The sequence below is a fragment of the Melospiza melodia genome, chromosome 8, assembly GCF_035770615.1.
Source record: "Melospiza melodia melodia isolate bMelMel2 chromosome 8, bMelMel2.pri, whole genome shotgun sequence".
Taxonomy (NCBI): domain Eukaryota; kingdom Metazoa; phylum Chordata; class Aves; order Passeriformes; family Passerellidae; genus Melospiza; species Melospiza melodia.
This window is the reverse complement of record NC_086201.1, coordinates 3,283,617-3,305,029: the sequence shown is the minus strand read 5'-3', so window position 1 is coordinate 3,305,029 and position 21,413 is coordinate 3,283,617. Positions and strand designations below refer to the sequence as shown.

At 40.0% G+C, this 21,413-nt stretch overlaps 1 long non-coding RNA gene across 1 annotated transcript; it reads left to right on the top strand.

The window, feature by feature from the left end:
- Positions 1-448: 448 nt before the first annotated feature.
- On the top strand, positions 449-20,778 carry LOC134420957 (uncharacterized). Its single transcript, XR_010028471.1, has 5 exons — positions 449-575; positions 8,195-8,250; positions 10,128-10,186; positions 11,671-11,804; positions 20,576-20,778. It is a non-coding gene; the product is annotated as an uncharacterized LOC134420957 (long non-coding RNA).
- The last annotated feature ends 635 nt before the right edge of the window (positions 20,779-21,413 follow it).

Sequence of the window (21,413 nt, the reverse complement as noted above, 5' to 3'; positions counted from 1 at the left end):
GTCAAGTATGCAAAGTTCCAAGGAGATAGAGAAACTCCTTCAGATTATTACATCATTTGTCTTTTGTGTCAGGAAATGTGTATGTGATTTCATTGTTTGATTAAATGCCAAAAAAAAAGGCATATTGCACTTATCTAACTGATTACAGATTTTATTCATCTGAAAAAGTATTTGTTTGTACTTTGACATTAGAAGGCAATATTTTTTTTAATGCTCCAAACAAGCATTTTCAAAAAAATTATAATCCTAACTTCCCAGGCTTGCTTTTTATTTTGTATTAACAATGCACTGTACTAAAATTTCCCATACTGGAACACAGTCCCTAGTGGTTTTCAAGCTATAAACTGAGTAAACAGTCCCTTTCTTATTGAGTGTCTGTGTGAGTGCATGTTGTTTCTGGAATACATCATATTCATTTGCAGAAACCCTGTGTATGGATCTTTAACACTTTTCCCCCCTTTTTTTTTTCCGAGGTATCTAAAATAATGGCTTGTTAAGACAGTAATAAAGCCGTGTAACTTGTGGGGAAAAGCACACTGTGGCTCACAATCTGAATTAAACGTGTGTCATTGGGGGTAAGTTTCATTTAAAATACTTATTTCTGCTAATTATTTAAAATGCTAATGCTGTGCTGCTGTACTATCTCTGATTTGTGTTAGCATGTTTCTGGCAATGCTGCGCTAAGAATATAGGAAAATCGACTAAAAATATTTCTGCATTGAGTTCCTTGGGTTTTTTTAGTAAGAGCAGAGAAAGGTGGCACTTATCGGTGACATTTTTTGGACTCTCACCATATCAGGGTTGACAAACTAAGATTTACATAATGAAGGCACCTTAAAAAAAGCCTCAACAGAAATAATTTGAGGAGAAACACGAAACTTCATCTAGGGACTTCAAGGTCAGATACCATTGGCCTGGCCTCCATTAACCCCCACAGGAAATCTTCCAGAATCCTTATTTTATCTTGAGTGGGTGTTCCCAAACTATCAGTCTTTTTTCTTTTTTTTTAATTTTTTTTTTATTTTTTTCTCCACCAAAATAGAGACACAGTTTCCTTTAAAAGACATGAATTTCATCTTGTAGAACATTTTAACAATGTTTACATGCCACGGAGAAATTTGCAGGGAGAATGGTGATATTTTAAATTGCTCTATTAACAAAACTCTGCCTAAATTTGGAAGAGGGAAAAAGATTTGAGAACTTAGTAAGCGATTAATAGTAAGATATTAAAAGACAGCTAAGCGTTCTCAGTCACTGGGGAAAATAAACTGGGATGGTATAATGAGATCCCTACAGTCTTGTGATCAATCCAAAGTAGCAAGAATGTAATACCAATGGGTTAACTAATTATTTGTATATATTTAAAAAGTCTCTCAGTAGTCTGAATCATGTCCAATGTGAATGCTGAGGATTACATGATCTATTATTAACCCATTAGTATTGTGCTTTCGGTGTTCTTTGGCAACAAAAAGCTCCAACAGGAATAAACTGTCTAAAATATGTGTCTTTTTAATAAAGTGGGTAATTTTTTTTTTTTTCGGTGGGGAGGGAGAGTATATCTTATTTATAGTGTCATTTTAAACTCAAGTTACAATGTCTTAGATTTAAGAGACAGGCCAGCAATGCAGGCAAGGGTGTCTCCTGCAAGGAGACAGAGATTAATGCCATGTGTACTGATGATTCTCCACCACAATTTAGGATTCTGGTGGCGCCATGACGCCCGTTTTTTATGGTGGTTTGCCAAGAGAAAATTACTTAAACCAATTGTGAATGCATTCCTGTTATACTTTTACACAACCACATTTCTGTACATAAATAGCATAATGAGTATTTTTTAAATGATCTCTCGTTCCAGATTCACCTACTTTGCATAAAACGTCAAGCACAGGAAGGAGAGGAGTTGAGGTTTTGTTTGTGCTTCTCTTCTTTTTTTTTTTTTTTTTCTTCTTTTTCCTAACTGAGAAAGGTTTTCACATGGGAATATACTTTTTCCCCCCCCCTTCCTTCTTTCTCCATGACAACTGACCACAATTGAAGTAGATTCTTCTTAACATACTGTAATGTGAGAATTTTCTTCAGCTGGAGGGTGTTTTAGTTTCCTAAATTGAAAGCTGTTCTACTTCACTGCATAAAATGTGAACATGAATGTTAGGATCAGTACCTTTGCCAGGTGGGAACTGGGACAGGGATAGCTTGAAGGCCCTCAAAACCAGAAGTTTTTAAGACTTTACACATGCGAGGTTGAAGGCTGACTTGTTCTAAACTGAAATGTTCTAAGCCCAATATGATATCCTGATATTAAGGAGACTGTACATCAGGCAAGCAGAATATTTGAAAGTGCTTTTGCTAACTGCACAATTGCTTTTATCAATTTACTTGTTTCAAAATTTTGCAAAGAGTGCATTTATTCTTTTTTGCCCCAGTCTATGAAGAGGGGTTTCTGGAGCTGTCTATTTTACGGTGTTATTTTTGTGAGCCTGCTGTAGGTCAATAAAGCAAGATTTATTAGTGGCTTTTAGAAATGCTGGTATTCTAATAATTGCTGTATTTTTAGGAGTGAGTCTCTTTGTTGCCTGAGCCACTTAATCTGTCTCCATGAGCCTGATTCCTGGTTGTGTCCCTATTTGAAGGCAATTCTCAAGTGCAAGTGTGCTCATGCTGGGTGAGGGAGCTCGCAGAGCTGCTCTGTCCCTCTGAGGGTTTTGAAAACTCAAAATGAAATGCAAGTATCTGGAGTGATATTTAATGGGAGGAGGGCTGTGTGTGAGGATGATGGGCTTGGAGGCCGCCTCTGCTTCTGGTTCTGCTGTGCTCTGAAAGATTTGTAATTCTTTTAAAGTCAGTGGCTTCCTACTGTGACTGTGAGAACTATGGTAATCAAGCCTGAAGCATTTGAATGACAATGTTGTCATGTTTAAATATTAATCTGACTGGAGCAGATAGAGATATATTGCTGGGAGAGAATAATGTGTGTCTATAAATAAGGTCTTTGACCAAGGCCAAAAACGAGCACTCTCCCTTCATCCTTAGGCATGGAAAGTTCTTCCTGGTCTGACAGAAGGCTTGGAGGGGTCTGATAAATAAAAATCTTTAGTCAGAGTTGTAGTTTTCATGAAGAAAATGTCAATGTGTGTGCTGAGGAGAGGGTTTTGTTTGCTTTCTTACAGCCATTGCAACAAATAATGGAGTTCACACAAAACACAGCAAAGCAGCTGGTCTAACCATATTTCCATTTTTATGGTGCTCATGGAAGAGAGGTGTTTACTAAGCAGATCTCTAAAGAAAAAAAAGGCAGTCTCCAGTACACCTCTGTGTGTTCTTTATCATAATATTTGGGTTTGGAAATTAGAGATTGGTTTAAAATTGTGGCGCTTGAAAAAAATTTCCTCTTGATGTTCAATTAAGTTTGGTGTTTAAGCATAGCTTCAGTGTCAGAATAACAGATTTCTGCTGCTCTGTGTGGTTCCTGCAGTTAATGCACCCATTTGTATCAATATTGGCTGTTACACCCCTACAAATACGAGGGGTGGTCTTGGAAGGGCACTTGCTCTGAAAATTGGGGAAATACTCCAGGGAAAATGAAGAAGGAGGGTTAGGAGACTAAACAGTTTGGTAGTCAGGATAGAAGAGGTTTTCCAGCAATTTAGGGGCAATTACTGGAAATTATGAAGGCCTAGCAATGTGGAAAAGGAGAGAGAGAGGACTTTAGAAAAGAGATGGAAGGGCCAAGTACACAGGACAGAGAGGTCAAGAGGAAGATTGGCAGGACAGCCAAAGAGTTTTCCTCCAGAGAGAAGCAGAAAGGGATGACTTCCTAAAATAGAAAGCCCAAAGAGTATCATCAAAGGATTCAGCTGTGGGAAACCTGTCCAGCTAGAGAGGCAGCAAGCCTCAGATGTTTATTATTTTTTGGAATGCTGCAAGATGTAAAGCAGTCAATTTCAATTAAAATAAAAACATGTTTAGATTCAGAGTAACAAATTTGCCTTTCAGATTTTCTTCAGAAAACTTTTGCTACAGTTCAAAAAACCCAAAGTTATCTCAGGGTCTTTACATGTCAGAAACTGCCCAGTTATTTGAAGCAGAGCTGAAAATGGGGGTAGGGGACTGCTTTGCAGAAATATGGAGCCTTGTAATAAGAAAAAGTTATAATTTAAATTATCAAATATAAAGTGTAGCCCAGCAGCCCAGTATGACTCTTGTCACTAGGTGACATTTTCAGGCTCACTCATTTTTTAAGTGCTCAAGTACCTTTATGATCACCTGTCTTATGTGTGTCACTGATGTCAGCTTGAAAAATCAGGGCTTGCTGTTAGAATTTTGCAGCAACAAGTAATATCTGTTACTTTTTCCAAGTGTATGAGATAATACAGTGTACATCAACTGCTGCTGCTGGAGAAACATTGACTTGTGATGTAGCTATGCTTGATAGCTTAATTATTCATTGCTTTGTTCCTTTCTGCTTTTATAAAATTGGTTTCTGTCAGGTTTGAAGTATGTCAGCTCAAGATCCAAACATGGATCATACTTGCAAAGTCAGCTGTACAAAAGTCTTCACTTAATGAACGTGTTTGCTTTATTTTTGTGCTTCTATAAATAATGCATAATGTAAATTTCTGAGGTCTAGGGTCCCTTTCCCAGAGGGGAGGTAGTTCTGGTGCAGGAATTGAGCAAGTTAAAGCATTGCTGCTTCTGCTGAGGGCTCTGCAGCTTTATGTGAGATGTTCTCTAGAACACCTTACTCAAGGAAACTTACATTTTTGGCTGCCAAATGTATGGACAGGGCACAAAAATAATAAGGAAAGGGCTGGGTGTTTGTGGAAGTTGTACCCATATCTATCACAAAGCATTTTTCTGCAGGCCTCTAGTTTAAGGGGAACTTAAAAAATTCTGCCTCTAATGCATAAATGTTTGTTTGACACTTTGTCAAATTATCTGAGTAGCCCCATAAAACCTTGATGCTGTGGTTTTTATCAATTCTATATCCAGAATAAAGAGGAAGAAGTTACTATTTTGCCAAATAACATTTAAGCCTTCAGCCTTTTGGTGAGAGCTGTGACATTTCAACACTAGTACGTAAGCAGGAAAAGGAATCCAAAATGTCCTTGTAAGGAAGCATCTGTTTACTAATGATGCTTGGCTATCCCAAAGCCAGCCCTGTGTACTGGGCTGATTACAACAGGATTTCAGAGGAAAAGAGGCAGAATATTTGGATGAATTTACGTGAATTTAACAGAAGCAAATTTTAGTAGTAGAGACTGATGTGTTTCTGAGAGTTGTATGAGAACTGTGTTGCAGAACAATAATCCTACAACAATGATACCTAGGTTGCTTTCAGTGGGACCAAAGCCCACATTTGCTCAATTAATCTACATTTCTAATTAACCATGAAGTTTTGCACACCATCTCCCCACCAACCCAACACTGGTGTTAACCCTAATCATTGGTTATTTCTTGTTTGAGGAGCAGAGCTTTCAGGGAGGGCTCTGGGAAAGGAGCAACCAAGCCACACTATGTTCAGCTGACACAGCTGTTTATTGTAGAACCTCTCCTCCCTGCTTGGACCATTGCCACGGATGATTTAAGTGTGTTTGGACTCCTGGTGGGTGCAGGAGCCTTGCTGGGCCGTCTCCACTGGGACCGGTGACAGAATAGGGCATCAGTCGTGCTCGCTGGTTGGCAAACCCATGCAACGCCAAGAGTGAGGAAATTAAAATCTAATGCTCCTCAAATGGGCAGCCTGACGCATAATGGAGATGGGGCAGCGAGCCTGGGTATGTCAGGAACATCATTTTAACCCGACACGACACATGTAACCAGGCATGACACGCTGCCCTGCTGGCACGGGCACGGCTGCGTCGGGAACAAAGGCACTTTGCTGCAAATCAGATTCCCCTCACCCCAAACAAATTTCGGCTTGCAGGATTTCATGATTAACAGGCTTTCTAGGATATTTACAACTTTCTGGAGAGAGAGCACCTTTTTTTTTTCTTTTTTTTTTTTTGGTAAGAAAAAAGTGAAATGGAACACACACATTGCCTTTGAAATGTAGCCATAGCAAGGTCATATATTTAGGTGTTACATATTAAAATATTGATTTTTTTAGAATATAAAACCCCTGCTTACAATAAATACAATGCAAGTCATAACCTTTATTATAAAAATATTCCAGTGCTCCACAGTAAAGGGTCATTAACATTGCTATACTGTAGGGTTTGATCATTACTGGAGGATACTATGTTTTGTTTTTAATCAGGCAGTGATTTATATAGAAACTTATTAACAACCAAGATATGGCTCATTTCTGATCTCTGACATGCTTAAAAGATGTTGCAAATTAAGGGATTGATCCTGTAGATGGCTGAGCTGATAGGAAGAAATGTCAATAAGCAAAGTGCTCACTCTGTCACTGGCCTGTACCTTGCACATCAGTAGATGTGCAGCACTGAGATGCTAGAGCTGGTCCCAAAGTCCCTGTACTTTGGAGGGACTTTAGAAGCATATGATTCTTTATTTTATTTCAATTCTGGTTAGAATCTGGTTGAGACTTGCTTTTTCTTTGAAGTGGAGAAAGCCTCACCCCTAAGAATGAGTTGGGACGTTCTCACTTCACGCGTTGGCTTTGCATCCTCTGGTACTCACTGTGTGTGGGCAGATATTGTGAAGGGGAATGCAGAGCTTTGGGAAGGGCTGGTGGTGAAGGCATGGCTGTGAAGCTGAGGGACAGCAGGGAGATGGTGTCCATCACACACAGGTTCTCCAGCTCCTCGTAGTGAGGACAGGAGCTCACAGCCTCTTTAGTGGGCAAAGTGGACTTTGATGGGCTTCCTCCAACTCAAGATATTCTGTGATTCTCAGTGCTGAAAATTCAGCCTCACGCTGACAAGGACAGTTCAAACAGCTTTACGTGATCATTTATCATGCCTTTAATTAATTAATTTAAATTACTCAGGCTGCATTGCATCACCCTCCAAGAGTAGTTCAGCCAGGTTTGTGCTGGGGTACTCTTGGGCTCCTGCCAGCATCAGCAGTGCTCACAGAACCACTCTCAGGGATAAGAAATAGTGTCCCCCAGCAGTATGACACAGCCCACCTTCCTGGGATGGGCATGGCTGAAGCCTTTGGGATGGCAACAGCAGAGCCAAGGGTGCTGAGGGCAGGAGAGTGCCACATGGCAATTAAAATGACTGCTGGAAATGGAGAGCTCCTGGCTGAAAAAAGCTGTCTTCACATAAGTCCCTTTATGTGAGGAAATCGGTGATGTCGAATGTTACCCAAGAAAATTTCATAGAGGGGAGCAAAAATCTTCCTGTGCCAGAATGATCCTGCTGCACATGCATTACTTATTAACGTGGGTCAGTTTGGTTTGAGGGGTTTTTTAAATATTTGTTTTAGGTAGTGAATGTTTTCCATTATTTTAATTGGGAAAAGCCTGATAAAAGCAAATGTACACTTCACGTGTCGGGGAACACGCTACAGCTTTTTTATTCTCATGTGAAACCTGCTTATATGTCACTTTATATGATTTTCTTTTTAAATTTTATTAGCTGAGTTTTAGTGCTCTTTAAAGTAAAAGTGATAGCAACCAGGTGCATTATGGGGTGGATGACACAGCCCTGCCAACACACCTACGTGAATAATTCCCACATTTCCAGGCTCAGCCCTTTGTGCAGGACCAGGCAGATGTTTTGTGCTGCTGGTGCACAGAAGGCTCCCAGGCATACACCACCAGTCTGATTTCGAGACCATTAACTATATTTCACTCCTCTAAAGTGAAATACAGCAATTAAAAAAAAATTGTTGCTCACTGATTTCACATTTTTGTTAGCATAATTTTTTTCTAATATTTTTCAGTTCTGATGAGAATTTTAAAAATTGAACATATCAAACCTTCCTACTTTACTTGCTTCCCATGGCTACTCAAATAGAGAGAATGCCAGTTTGTCTCTTGAACAACCAAAAATAAATAAATGAATTTTTGAGGATAATGAGAGGCACTAACTGCACCCCATGCAGCCACTGCTGCCTGTACCTACACGAGCCTGTTACTGCTTAAAATTTTATATGGTTATTTCTTTTTAAACACCTCAGCAGATTGAAGCAAAGATTTTTGCAACCTGAGTTTAAAGACAAAAAAAAAATAAAAAAAAAAAAATAAAACCCAAAAAAAGCCTTATATTCTTTTTTCTTCCAGCCTTTGATCCTGGCTCTCCAGTCGTGGGAACCAGGAGAAGTCATCTCCTGTGAACTGTGAGTAGGAAGCTGCGAGGGAATCAGCAGATGAGTTTGAAGGTTAGGCCTTGTTTATGCTGGGGATTAAGTCATTTGTGGTCAGTACCCAAGGCAGCTGGGCTGCTGCAGGCTCCCAGCTCCCATCAGATGACATTCCTGCAGGGAGATTCCTGCAGGGCATTTCACTCTGCAGGGTGAATCCAGACCTGCTCCTGTCCTCGTGCTCAGATTGGAGCGGAGCTCCTTGGGTGAATGGAAAACTTCAGAGCATAAAAGGGTCCTGGAAGGGATTGATCAAAACCATAATTTTATGGGTGTGGCAATAAACAGCCAAGCCAAGCCCGAGCTGCAGAAAAGCTGCTCCGTGTTTCTCAAGGTCCTGAAGGAAAAAACAATCAGCAGATAGGGAAGTGAAAGGGGGGAAAAAACTCCTAAATTCCTGCAATGCTCTGTCTGTGCGACCATTTCAAATATCTGCCTACATTTGGGAATATCCTGGGTTGTGCTCTGAAAGTTTAAGATTTTTTTCCAAAGGTGATTTTATTGTCAACCACTATTAAGGTAGATTTACTTTTTTCTAGCAGGCACATGGTTAACATCTTTCTGTGCTTCTAAATTTAAACCCACTTCCCAGTAGTACTATCCAGGTCTCATTCCTCCTCTATTTCTCCTCCTTTTTTTTTTTCTGTTCCTCTCCCTCTTTCTCCCTCTGTCACTGTGGATTTGATGGGGCTCCAAGTTACAACTGGATGCTGTTGAGATCTGTGCCGAGTTGCACCAACGCTCTCTGTAAAGTTTTACTTTCGTGGAGCGCTATACAGTGACTTTTTATGTGTCTAAGAAATGGAAACATTTTGTCTCGTATTAAAAAAAAAAAAAAAAAAAAAAAAAGAAGAAATATTTTTATGCTGTTCTCCATTCACAGACCACATCAGAGGTATTCTAAGAATAGAATAGATCAAATATATTTTATGGAAATATAATGAGAAAAGGATGTGTTCCCAAAACTCACTCTGAACAAAGGAATGCAACATAGTCAGGAATACTTTAATGCGCCTAACAATTTTCTCATGTGAAAGGCTGAAGGAACAGTCTTGGTTTGAAGAAATCTTCCAATTCTCCCCAGGCACCCTGAACTTGAAATCAGAACTAGGAAAGCTATATATTACAAAAAAAGAAAATGTATGGAAAAAGTGACTGAGGGCATTAACCATAAAAGACGTTTTGAAAAGAAAAATAACATCAATATGAAACATTTTGTCATGTTCCATTTCATTGATCATATATTTATTTTATGTGCTCTGGAGCGCTGAAGCTTAGATGTAACTACATTTCAGGAGCCTCATATTAGACCTGTCATTTTCTTTGTGGTGAAAACTAAATAGCAAGGAAAAAAAAAATAGAATAGATTGCAATTATTAGATTTGGGTTGGATTCCATTGGATTCTGCTTAAAAATTTAAAAAAAAAAGGAGCTTGGAAAAAGAGACATTGCATTAACAGCTATTAAAGGCACTGCCTGTGTGACAGATAGAGAAGTAGGAGGTACACCTACAATGTAAAATAATGCATCTTTTCCACGGTAATGCAATATGTTCACCTTAAATAGGCTTGTAATTAAACCTGCCACTGTTGATTAGATCAACCATGTAGGAAAGATGCATTTGTATTAGTTCTAATTAAATCTCTTTTAAACAAGTTGGAGTTACGGATTGGTTTTTCCACTCCCCAATACAATAAACATGTATTTCAGATGCTGCACGTGGCTACCCTGTAGTAGATCTCTGCATAAAAGCCTTTTCTGTAGCTGGTCTCTGATCTCATGTTTCTTCTGCCTCAGGACTGAACTTCCTTTCTAGGCGAGGCCCTCAATGATTTAAATTTGGATTTTTACAGGAGCATGATGGATGGAATCAGGCCATTCTGAGCACCATAAAAAAATTGTTTTAGCGTTGGTAAGGAAAAAATATTTATTATAACTCAGGTTTTTCAGTCTCAATGTTTTTTCCAAGAAGCATAAGGCTGGTTTAGAAGTTCCTGGTGGAGAGAAGTGGGGTAGGGAAGGCCTGAGCTTGAGGAGCTCTGTCAGGTTCTGGCACTCTCTTGCCACTTTCTCCAGTGGTGGGTGGCATTACTCACACTCAGCGTCTCTGAATGTTGCTGGTCTAAAGCCCAGTGAGATCCACTGTGTTCTCAGAACCCCCTCTTAGAGTCTGACACCCTGTTAAAGATAAAAGTTATACTCTCCTTGGACTGTCTGGAGTGAGGATTTTGGCACTAAATGTAAATTTTCAAGTGTATCAAGCAATGCAGCCTATAAATGCTAACAAAGTCCCACTGTGGTGGTAATTTATTTTGGGGCATTTTGTGCAGTTCAGGCTTTCAAAGGAGAGAGTCCGGGGGAATATCATCAGCCTTTCTCTCAGTTCATCATCCCTCCTCTCAGGGTAGAGCAGGTTGTAGGTACACAGTGAAAATGGAAGGGTTGGAGACTTTGGGCTCCTTTCTGGTGCTTTTGGGCTTTCTCCTTGTCATGGTGCTGCTGGCTTTGTGCGGGCAGGTGCCACAGCCCTTTCTCCAAGGCAGGATGAGTCTGGAGTGCAGAGGTCCATCCCTGGGACTGTCCCCAGCATGGGAGGATGGCCAGGGATGCTGATTCACCTCTGGGCACAGCGTGGCTCTGCTCCTTTGGACTCCTCCCTTGCTGCCAGCAGCCAAGTGGGTCAGGAATTGTGATCGTGGCTCTGTGAATGCCAAACTTTATTTCTGAAACAGCCCAAGAGCACTGAAAACCTCCAGGAACCGAGAGTGCTCTGTTTCACATTGTAACACAACTGGAGAAAAAAATAAATAACTTGTGCTATGTTTTCATATTGATTTTCCTTCTCTTGGTGCAGCATTTTCAATTTAAATGGCAGCAGACTGAGGCACAGAATGAGAAGGAATGTTCTGAGCTCTGCAACTGGGAAAAGAGCCTGGTTTTCTGATTTTGTGTCCATGTTATCCAATTAAATTTTGTCACTGTCCTGTGATTTCATGTCCAGTGCAGTATTGCTTCCACAGAAAAGCTAATTACAGAATAAGATAAGAGTGACAGTGTCTATATTTAATTACTACTATATAATATATTCAGGAAGAAGACTTTTTTCCTTAAAACTTTTTTAGTCAACATGAAGGAAGAGTTTCTGCTGATTTTTATTGTCATAAGACAGAAAATTATTTCATGCTACCATTGAACTATATTTAACTTGCATCTTTCTATCTACAACAGAAAACTTGAAAATCAGTTTGTTAGATTTTATTGCTCCTTTTTATCTCATAAGCATTTTCTTCAAGTACCATTAAATAATGATGCAATTTTTAGAATATCAGTTATCAGATGGTAAAAGTTTAATTTTTGTTTTTATGTTGTGTGTTTTGTCCTCTTTGTATTTCTTAGCTGCGGGGGAAATCTTCTACCTTCAAGAAACCTGATATTTTGGACCAGATCCCTGTCTGAACAGGTTGTATGCTGCCCTTTTCAAAATCAAGCTATCAGAGGATGCCCTTCAGCAGAAGTGTTAAGAGGACTTGGTGAGCTTAACATGTTTCGCCTGCTTAATTTAATTTGGAAAAATTCAACCAGAAAATGAAGTTATTAACAGGTTGGTACATTCAGAGATAAGATGATGTCACAGGAAAGCAGTCAAGTGGGCAGCTTGTCAAAATATAAAATATGTATCTGTCAGAATCAAATGATAGATAAGCTGTGGCTGGGTGTAGGATGCAGTGAAAATAGTGTGCTAAAAATTGAAGCTGAATCCCACCAGTCTGGAGCACAAGTTTTAGTAACTATTGTGGTGAGCAGAAATACAACAATCCTGGGGACGTGAACTGTGCTGCTGGAACACATTGCTGTGTGCAGTTTCTGCCCAGTAGCCAGAAATCCATCACCAGGAGACCTCCAAGGGACAGCAGAGACCTTGCAAGAGTGGCTGTTCCAAAGATGGGGACTGAAACCAGCCATGGGGTCCCCAGTGTTGGAGGATGTGGAGCTGGTGGGGAGAGCCCAGAGGGTTCCATGGAGCTGCTGCAGGCCTGGAGCCCCTCTGGAGCTGGGCTGGGAATGTTCCCCTGGAGCAGGGAAGGCTCCAGGGAGAGCTCAGAGCCCCTGGCAGGGCCTGAAGGGGCTCCAGGAGAGCTGAGAGGGACTGGGGACAAGGGATGGAGGGACAGGAGCCAGGGAATGGCTTCACATTGACAGGGAGCAGGTTTAGATTAGAGATTAGGAAGAAATTCTTCCCTGTGAGTGCCAGGTGAGGGTGCCCAGAGAAACTGTGGCTGCCCCTGGATCCCTGGAGGTGTCCAAGGCCAGGTTGGATGGAGCTGGGATAGTGGAAGACATCCCTGCCCATGGCAGAAGAGTTGGAACAAGATGACCCTTAATGGTCCTTTCCAACCCAAACCATTCAATGATTCTATAAATGCAATTGGGACACCCCATTAGCTCAGATATGCCAAAATGAGCATTAGTAAATCTTTCCCTGGGTAACTTGGAAAGTTTTGAGGGCTTCAAATGTGAAGATGATCTGTCTGGCCAATGTAATGAGCATTTCAGTGTTGGAGAGGTCGGATGAAAGAGAGGAGCCTCCAGTGTATTCCCCAGGAACGTGTACACGTCGTGTTCCATCACAGTGCCCTTCCTGCCTTCTGGCTTGTCATCTCAAATAGCTGGCACCAGGAGGTTAGAGCCAATAAACTTGGGAATTTTAAATGGCAATTTGGAGTCTCGTATGAGCTAAACAGAATAGGCCACTTAGCAAGGAATGCAGTTGAAGTCCCAAATATTGTGATGGCAAAATGAAAGAAATACCATTACAATGAAAGTCAGTATTGTGTTATCATTGAATTTGGGAAAATGATCCTGTTTGTGTGGAACTTCTTTCACTGCAAGTTGCAAAACTGAGCTTAAAGGCTGTAAACTCTTGGGGACAGCTCAGGAAATGTGTCTGTTTGCTCGGGATCTTCCATGATGCAGAGTTTGTGATGGGAATTCTCAGGACTAACAGAATACAAAGAGTAGAAGCCCTAAATAAAATGCTGCTCTTTTACTTAAAGGTCAGAAGGGACTGGTCTGACCCCTTGATCTATAGGCCATAGTGCTTTTTTCACTAATTTCACCATGATAGTTCCAATTTATGCTTCAGCTTAGATAGTTCCTAAAGACTCAGCTTGAGATATATTCTTCCTCAGGAAAAAAATAATAATGAGGTTTTCTATTGTAAATATTTTTCAGTATAGAAAATATTTATCACCTAAATTTCTGTAGCCTTCTGACCTTCAGAATTTGATTCTTATTATTTATGCCTGAACAAATTTAACTTTTATCAAAATCCTTCTCCTTCATAAATGAAACAGGTGAAGTTTAAATCTGCAACAGCTCTTAAAAATTGTCTTTTTTGTTATTTTTTTTTCTCCCCTGAGGTAATTCCAACAAGTTTGCTAGGCATTTTATTGTGTTATTTGCAGAACTGAACATTTTTAGGTTTAGTTTGGTGGGGATTTTTTTTCTTTTTGTTTTCTAATAGTTTCCCCAGTGCTGTATACTGGGGAGACAGCAACAGTGTGCTGCTGTTATCCTCCATTTTATGTACTCAAGGATCACATTCTTCCTTTGGAACTTGAAGCTGTTGGCATTTTATGTGCTATACTTAGTCTATATCATCCTATTTTTTTATTTAGCAATAATTGTAATAGTGATATAGAATGATCTATAGTGCTGCTGTACAAATTTAAAACATCATAGATATGTATAAACTCCAAAAGTGGAACATAGAATGCATTTTTTGGTTAAAATCGAAAATAAATCACAAATATCCCAGCATGAGGAGCTCTGTTTTAGACTTGTGTAACGACAATGCTCTCGTAATTGAAAGAAAAAAAGAAAAAGGAAATTTGGGAGACTGTTAGTCTACATGTGGCATACTTTTTTTCCCTTGAATTGAAAAAAAAAAAGCCCATTGACACATTTGGACTGAAAAACCCTTTTCTGCACATGTTTTATATATGTGGGTTTATTACACAGATCATGTGTCTTAATTAGGTAATTTATATTGTGTGATCCAAAGAAGATGTTCTTGTTCAATTGGATACACAATGAAAGTTTCAAGAAAACTCATTAATCCTGTTTTTACAGAGATCAGAGCATGGCCATGGAATAACAACAGCTACAAATATATCTCTATATGCTGAGGCAGTTACCTATGAGATCATGTTCCCTGGATAGTTGTGTTTGTCAATATAGATGTATACACAACACAGGTAGGGATGAATCATACCTTTAGTGGGAATTTTTCTTCCTAATTCTCTTCCTGAAGCTAAATCTATTAGATTTATCCACTATGTGTCTTTTGAAGCAAAAATGTATTTACAAATCAAACTGATCTCAATGAGGAACTTTCAGTCGTTTTGTTATCTCAGACAATTTGAGCACTGATGTTTCAGTGGGGTAATGGCAACTTGAATTTGAGCTCTCCTGACCTGTGTTTTCCTCCTTCCCACAGAACCTGGATATTTCCTAAATGAATATTTTGTTTTCTTGTACTAATCTGACACTGTTCACCCAGAAACTGAATCTAGTTATCGCTGGTTAGGCTAATTAAGATTTCTTGGTTTCTCTCCCCCTTTGTCATTAAGCTGGATTTGAGCTTCACATACCCTTGCAATTACTTTGAAATTCCAAGTCTCCTTGCAAATACTTTGAGAAATCTGAAAGCTAAATGGTTCCCAAGTTTAAAATAGGATGTTCCCTAGTTGAAAGGCAAAAAAGCAATATTGTTATATTTGTATTCTGATGAAATTCATTATGTACAATATAATTTGTGTCTCCATAACAATCTACTCTTCTTCAATTAGGGATTAAGCTAGATACTGTATTTTCTCTAGATCTTTTTAGTAATTTTTTTTCATTGAAAATACAGAAGGAATTTGAAGTGTTTGCTACTGGCAGTAAAATATATGTTTGCCGAGTTCCTCTTCTGTTTATTGTAAATCAGCTACAGAACAGCAATCCATGGCATCAATCCAGGAAACTGAGATTATGAAGTTAGGCAGTAAAAAAATGAACAAAAAAATCATGTTTATAAATCTCCATGAACATCTTCCTTGCTATGCACTGAGGACCTGCTCCAGCTCCCTTTGAAGTCAACCAGAAAACTCCCACCAACTTCCAGTGGGATTTGGCTCCTGATTTCCCACATTTGTGTCCAGTTTGGGCTGGGATAGTGCAGGCAGAGAATTGTAACTGATGGGATTGGTGCAAGGACCAGTGCAGTGTGGAAGGAAGATGAAGAGATAAAGGTGTTTATCACACCAATTCCATTATTCTTGGGAACACGAGCATTGGAAATGGTGCCACATTGTTGGCCAATTTGTTGATGTGCTACCAGCCCTCACTGCTGTCCACAACTCCAGACCCCTGAAGAACATCTGAAGTGTAACCTCGGAGAAATCTGTTGTAATTTGCACTCCTGCTCTCTGTATTTATAAGCCTACAATATTGTAAGTTTTTGCTGTGGGTGGACAAGCAACATCCACTCATATCAAAGCAGATACAAGTACAGATAAATATAACTTTATACATTCATTTTTATATAACTTATGCAAATGTATGCACAAGTTAGTCACAGTCCCCAGGCTGGCAGCAGCTCTGATGTGGCCATTGTTGTAGCTCATTTTGGACACCAGTGTTGGTGGACAATCCTCCAAGCAGAGCTTTGCATGTGAGTTAGTCTGCTAGAGCAAGGTTTGGCTGGATGGAGACGGCAGGATGGGACAGAGAGGAGCACAGTCACGGCAATTCATCATCTCTCCAGCCAAGGTGTGGCTTAGGCAAGCTTCACGTGAAGGGTCCAAGTGTTTTTTCTCTTGAGGGCATTGCCAAGAGGGGTTAAAGTCTGAAAACTATAATCTGAGCAGTAGGGACCAAGTTATTAATGGATGTTTAGGAGGAGCTGGTTTGTGAATGGACTGCAGCCCGCACTAGCATCTGTATATTCACAGAATGATTTGGGTTAAAGGTCCCATAGATGTCCCATAGGCAGGGACATCTTCCACTTGACCAGGTTGCTCCAAGCCCCATCCAACCCTCAGCTTCATCTCCCCATCAGCCACCTCCTATGACAGCTAGAGTGCTGTTCTCCACCTTTTAAATTAAACAAAACATTATCTTTTACCCCATTGCAACACTGGTTGCTCCAGAAAACAAGAATTTTTTTTAGCGCTTGCTGTACTGACCATCTTAAAAAACAAATCAAAGGCTGTAGACACAGCAGCTTATTGTTCTTTTCTGTGTGAACTTATCTGCTCCCCAAAGACTAAACAGAACAAAAGGGACAGTTTTGGTATGCGGGCTTCAATTGTCAAAATTAGTATTCTTAATGTTCTTCCTTATTTTAAACACCCATGAATAACTTGGTCCCTACTGCTTAGATTATAGATTTTAGTGTATGAATTTTAATAATTCTAATTAATGGTGCTATCTTTATTATATTACTTTGTACTTGGGTTCACTCTTTCATCACAAGATCTCAAAGCACTCTATTAAGCTGCACCAAATCTTTGTAAAGTAGATGAATTTTAGCCTATTGAGTTTATGTATTGGATAAGTGTAGTAAAGGGAATGAACAGTTTTTCCAAAGTTCATTTCATAGCTTTGCATTGATTCTCTGCAATATTTAAACACTGGGAAAATTAGGCTCCAGAAAACTTGACTCCCACTTCTACCCGCTAAATTATGGATCTCTTTACTCCCCATTTTGAATTTCAAGTAATCTTTGAAAAATTTGTATTCGTGAGTCTTCAAATATGAATAGTGATAATTATGTCAATATTATTAATATGCACTATTAAAAGAAATAAATCTACATTTGCAAAGCTTTGATGTGCTTACAAAAACTGAACTTTTAAATGAAAGTGTGTTTTTAAATCATGTATGTATTACAGAAATCTGTTAAGACAGTCTCACAAAGATCTGCATATGCTCAGAGCAATGATTCATGTGCTCCTGCAGCTATGCCCTGGGAGCATCACAGAAATCTGAGGGAATGGACCTGCCCAGCACCTCACAGGTTTTTCCTCAAACCAGTTTTGTTGTGTTTGTTAATTATGGTAATTTTTAAAAATCAGTTTGAGATATATATATATATATATTTATAATTTTTTGTGTGATTTTTATGGTGTTGTAGTTATGTGCTGTAAGAATAACCACCTGGAGATTCTGTCTGCTAAATCCACACCAGATCTCTCTGGTGGACTGTTATCTCTGGTAATCTCCCCTTTCAAATCCACCTATCATTGTGGATGTTGTAGTACTTTTCTTAAAAGTTCTTTCTCTCCTTTCCCACTACTCTACACCAAGGAGAGAGCTGGTCATTCACCACATGGATTTCCTTCTTCTAAAGGAATTTCATATTTAAGACTTGTTAAATAGTTCAAACTGCTACATCATTACTCTTTCTTTTCCATTTGGGCATTTTAAGACACTTAGCTGGTTTAAAAATAATAAAATTGTGACCTTTAGTTGACATTCCAAGCTCGTGTTTTGAAGGCTGTGCTTATATTTTGAGGTTGCTGCCTAGGAAAATCAAGACTAACTGAACTAATTCTGAGTGCTTACCTCCTTTCAATGCATTTTTGGGGTGGGGAGTTTGAGTCTAAAGGAGAATGTTTAAGAGCCAGTCTCTGCCCAGGCTGCTGAAGGCAGAAGGTGCCTGAGAGTGAAACAAAAATGTTTTGAAGAGCAGGATTGGACTCCCTGTCTCTTCTGCACTAACCACCAACAGCTGGAGAGCAGGCTGCAAGAGGCAAGGGGATCACGTCTCATGGACACGTGAGCAAAGTTTCCTTAGAAAAGTTTCCAGGGGAAAGGTAGAGGTTTTTTGCCTGATTGTATTTGGATATGATAGAACTTCTACAGATCTTTGTAAAACATGTAAGTTGCAGTCCATGGACTTTCTGTATCAGGTAAGTGTGGCAATATGTGGGGTTTTTTTTTAGTTTATAGCTATTTTTACCAAATTGTTGAACAATGCAGCTAAGCAACAACAGGGACTTAGGTGGGAGGGGGAGATAAGAAAAGTTGAGGGAAAGACAAAAGGATGTCTGTAGGTGTCCAGGGAGTCTTCAGACTTTTGCACTATGACTTCAAACCTTGGCATCAGTGAATTCTGCCTATTCCAGCAGCAGTTTTGGTCAGAGCAGCAGTACATGGGAGGATGTCCCATTGCAATTTACAGTTCTCAGTAGTGATGGCACGGTGCCTGTACCTCTCTGGTTCCAGTTCATGTGTGGTCAGAATGTGTTTGATCTCCTCCAGAAGACAAGGAGCATCCCACAGCCACCTTAATGTCATCCACTCTGGCATCTGCTGAAACATCTGGTGGTGGCTGGTGCTGGAGACATCACAGTGGATGTGTTGGGAAACCCGTCTGGCTCAGGATGAGAGTTTTTCTGCTCCTCTGTGCTCCACAGCATTGGGGGATCTGGAAGTCCTTCACGCTGTGACCTTTTGGAAGTTGAAATGCTCGGTGCAGGGCTGGCAATGAAAAAACCAGCATTTCCTGCCTAAAACTTTGTGAGGCATATTTTTATTTTAATTGTGTACTTATAACCACTTGTTAAAAATGGGGTATTTTTAACTATTACCTTAGACCATTGTATTTTATTATAAAAACCCACTCTTTGTTTCTCAGTGATACTCTTTTGCAGAACGTAGTTATGTGGGGATAGTGTTGACTAGTAATTATTTACTTGGTCAGACTGGTTAGTTTACCCTCAAACCATGCATTTCATTTTAGCAGTGGCATCTTAAATAGTTATTTAGAGAAGAGCTGCAGAAGACAGCAACTTCACAGAGGAGGGGAAGAAAAAAAAATACAAATAAAAAAAACCAAAAAAAACCCCACCGCACACAAGTTGGAAGGGCTTAGAATAAATTATTGCATGTCATTCTGTGGGAAAATCTTCCCGTACGGATGCTGTGTTGTTCGCAATGCGAGTGCCAGATCCACTCAGCTCTGCTTTGCACTTCTGTCACCCTTATCACTCATGAGACAATCCTCCTCTACTGTAAGTGCTACCCCCAGCGGCATGTATTCATTTCTAGGGCTCGCATGCTCCTGCTCAAGTCAGGCACCCAAGAGGCACGGGATGAATTGACAGTATAGGCAGATGCTTTCAGCAAAGGAACCAGGATGTTAAAAGAGCTTTAGCGTGGTTATTGTTTTGCCAGGCAAATCCATGTACTTGTCATCAAGGTGTTCGGGAGTATTTCAGCCTCGTCGTACAAGCTGAATACAAGAGCAGTAATCAAGAGTTACATCATTTGGTGAGACAAGACCTTGAGGAATACAGCAAAGGGAAATGTGCATAATTAGAGCAGTTCAGTTACAAGGGAAAAGGAGCTTTGATAGTGTTAGAAATGCAGCTGAAACATGCAGCCTCCATTGCCCTGTCATCAGGCATTAGATGGTAGATGTCAACGGGCCAGGGGGATCTCAGGATCCAATGGAGGAGCGTGGGGTTCCCTCTTTCAACCTTTCCAGCCCTCAGGAAAACATCTAAGGTGACCATTTGCTGAGCCTCAAGGTCTCCTTATCCATTTGTGGACAAACACGAAACCAGAGATTTAAAAAGGAGGCACTAACTGAAAAAAGAAAAAATTAAAAAGCAGTTTGTTTTGATAGCTTTTCTCAGAAAAGAATGCTGAGAAATAGGAGCATGACCAATTCCTCTGCCACCTCAAAATTCCTGTAAGGGAAGAGGCTGACATGAAGAGGGGCCAGACGTGGTGACAGGGAACACGTCGCAGGTCGTGAAATGCCTTGGGGCCAAAGCACTTCCCATGGTGATTTCCACACTAAGAAAATTGCCAAAATCCTTCCTAGAAATTTCACTTGGGGGAATAAAAAAAAAAAAAACAAACAACTTTAGTGACACCCGTTCTAAGTATGCAACATCCAGCTTGCTTTATTTAGATTTTTCACATAATATTTATCACTGCCATAGTGATATCTATCCTAAAAAAAGAGACAGTGTTTCAAAGCAATTTGACCTTCTCTAGACCCTATCCAGAGACATCTCTATTCTTACACGTGTATTATTGGCAAATGTTTTGAATTTTTGAGTTTGTAGAGGAAAATGTTCAACATCTCAGGGATTCTTGAGCCATGGGAGACTGCTTTCCACCCACCACTGAGTAGGTTACCAGACAATACTGAATGTTTAGGTATCAAATATGTTGTAACTTTCCCTGGACATGCAGTGAATTAATTATGTTGCTTTTTCATTATTCTTTTTATTATAAGGCAAAGCTTGCTGGTGAGGCAGTGTGTCAGTGGGGCATTTCCAAGGAACACCACTCAGAGAGCACTGGAGGAAGGATTTCAGCTCTGATGCTCTTCCAAGACATCAGCACCAGCTGGCATCACTGGCATTCATCTTTTGGGTGAGACTCTGGCTGGAATCCTCTGTCTCTCTCAAAGCAAGCACTGCAGGTGAGTTCTTCTGAAATGAACTGATTTCATGATGATATAAAACTCAAGGTTAGACCTTTTTTTCCTTGAGGCTGCTGGCTGAGCCCTGCTGGGTGCTGTGGAACGCCAGCAGTGCTATGAAAATCAGGAATGCTAATAATGGGGTCCCATTTCTAACTTGGGAACAAAGGTTTCATTGCCTGCACATAACTTCCATGGGCAGGCATTCCTCTTGTCTTGCTGGATGTGGGGTGTGCCTCTGCGTGAATAACCCCAGTCCTTTAAAAGAGTACTGGAAGACAGTCAAAGAATTGTTTCTTTGCCAATAACTGTAGTGTGGGGAGGCGCCAGGCTCAGGTTTTAATCCTGCAAATGATTCCAATGCAGGGAAGGAGGTAAATATAGAGTGCAATCTGAGATCTTGGTCTTTGTTGGGTTTGGAGGTCTGTTGACTGGGGGTTCTATTGCTGTGCTCTTGAGGGTTTTTTTAAATTTCGTTTTTTAGTAGTTTAATTAATTTACCTTAATTTTCTCTAGACAATTCATAGTGTTGCTTGTTACTAATTGACTCCAGGGTGTTTAATGTGCTTAAGCCAATAGCAGAGGTCAGAGGAACGGTATCTAAAGACCGCATGGAGAGCATCTGCATATTTGATCTTGTTTGCACCAG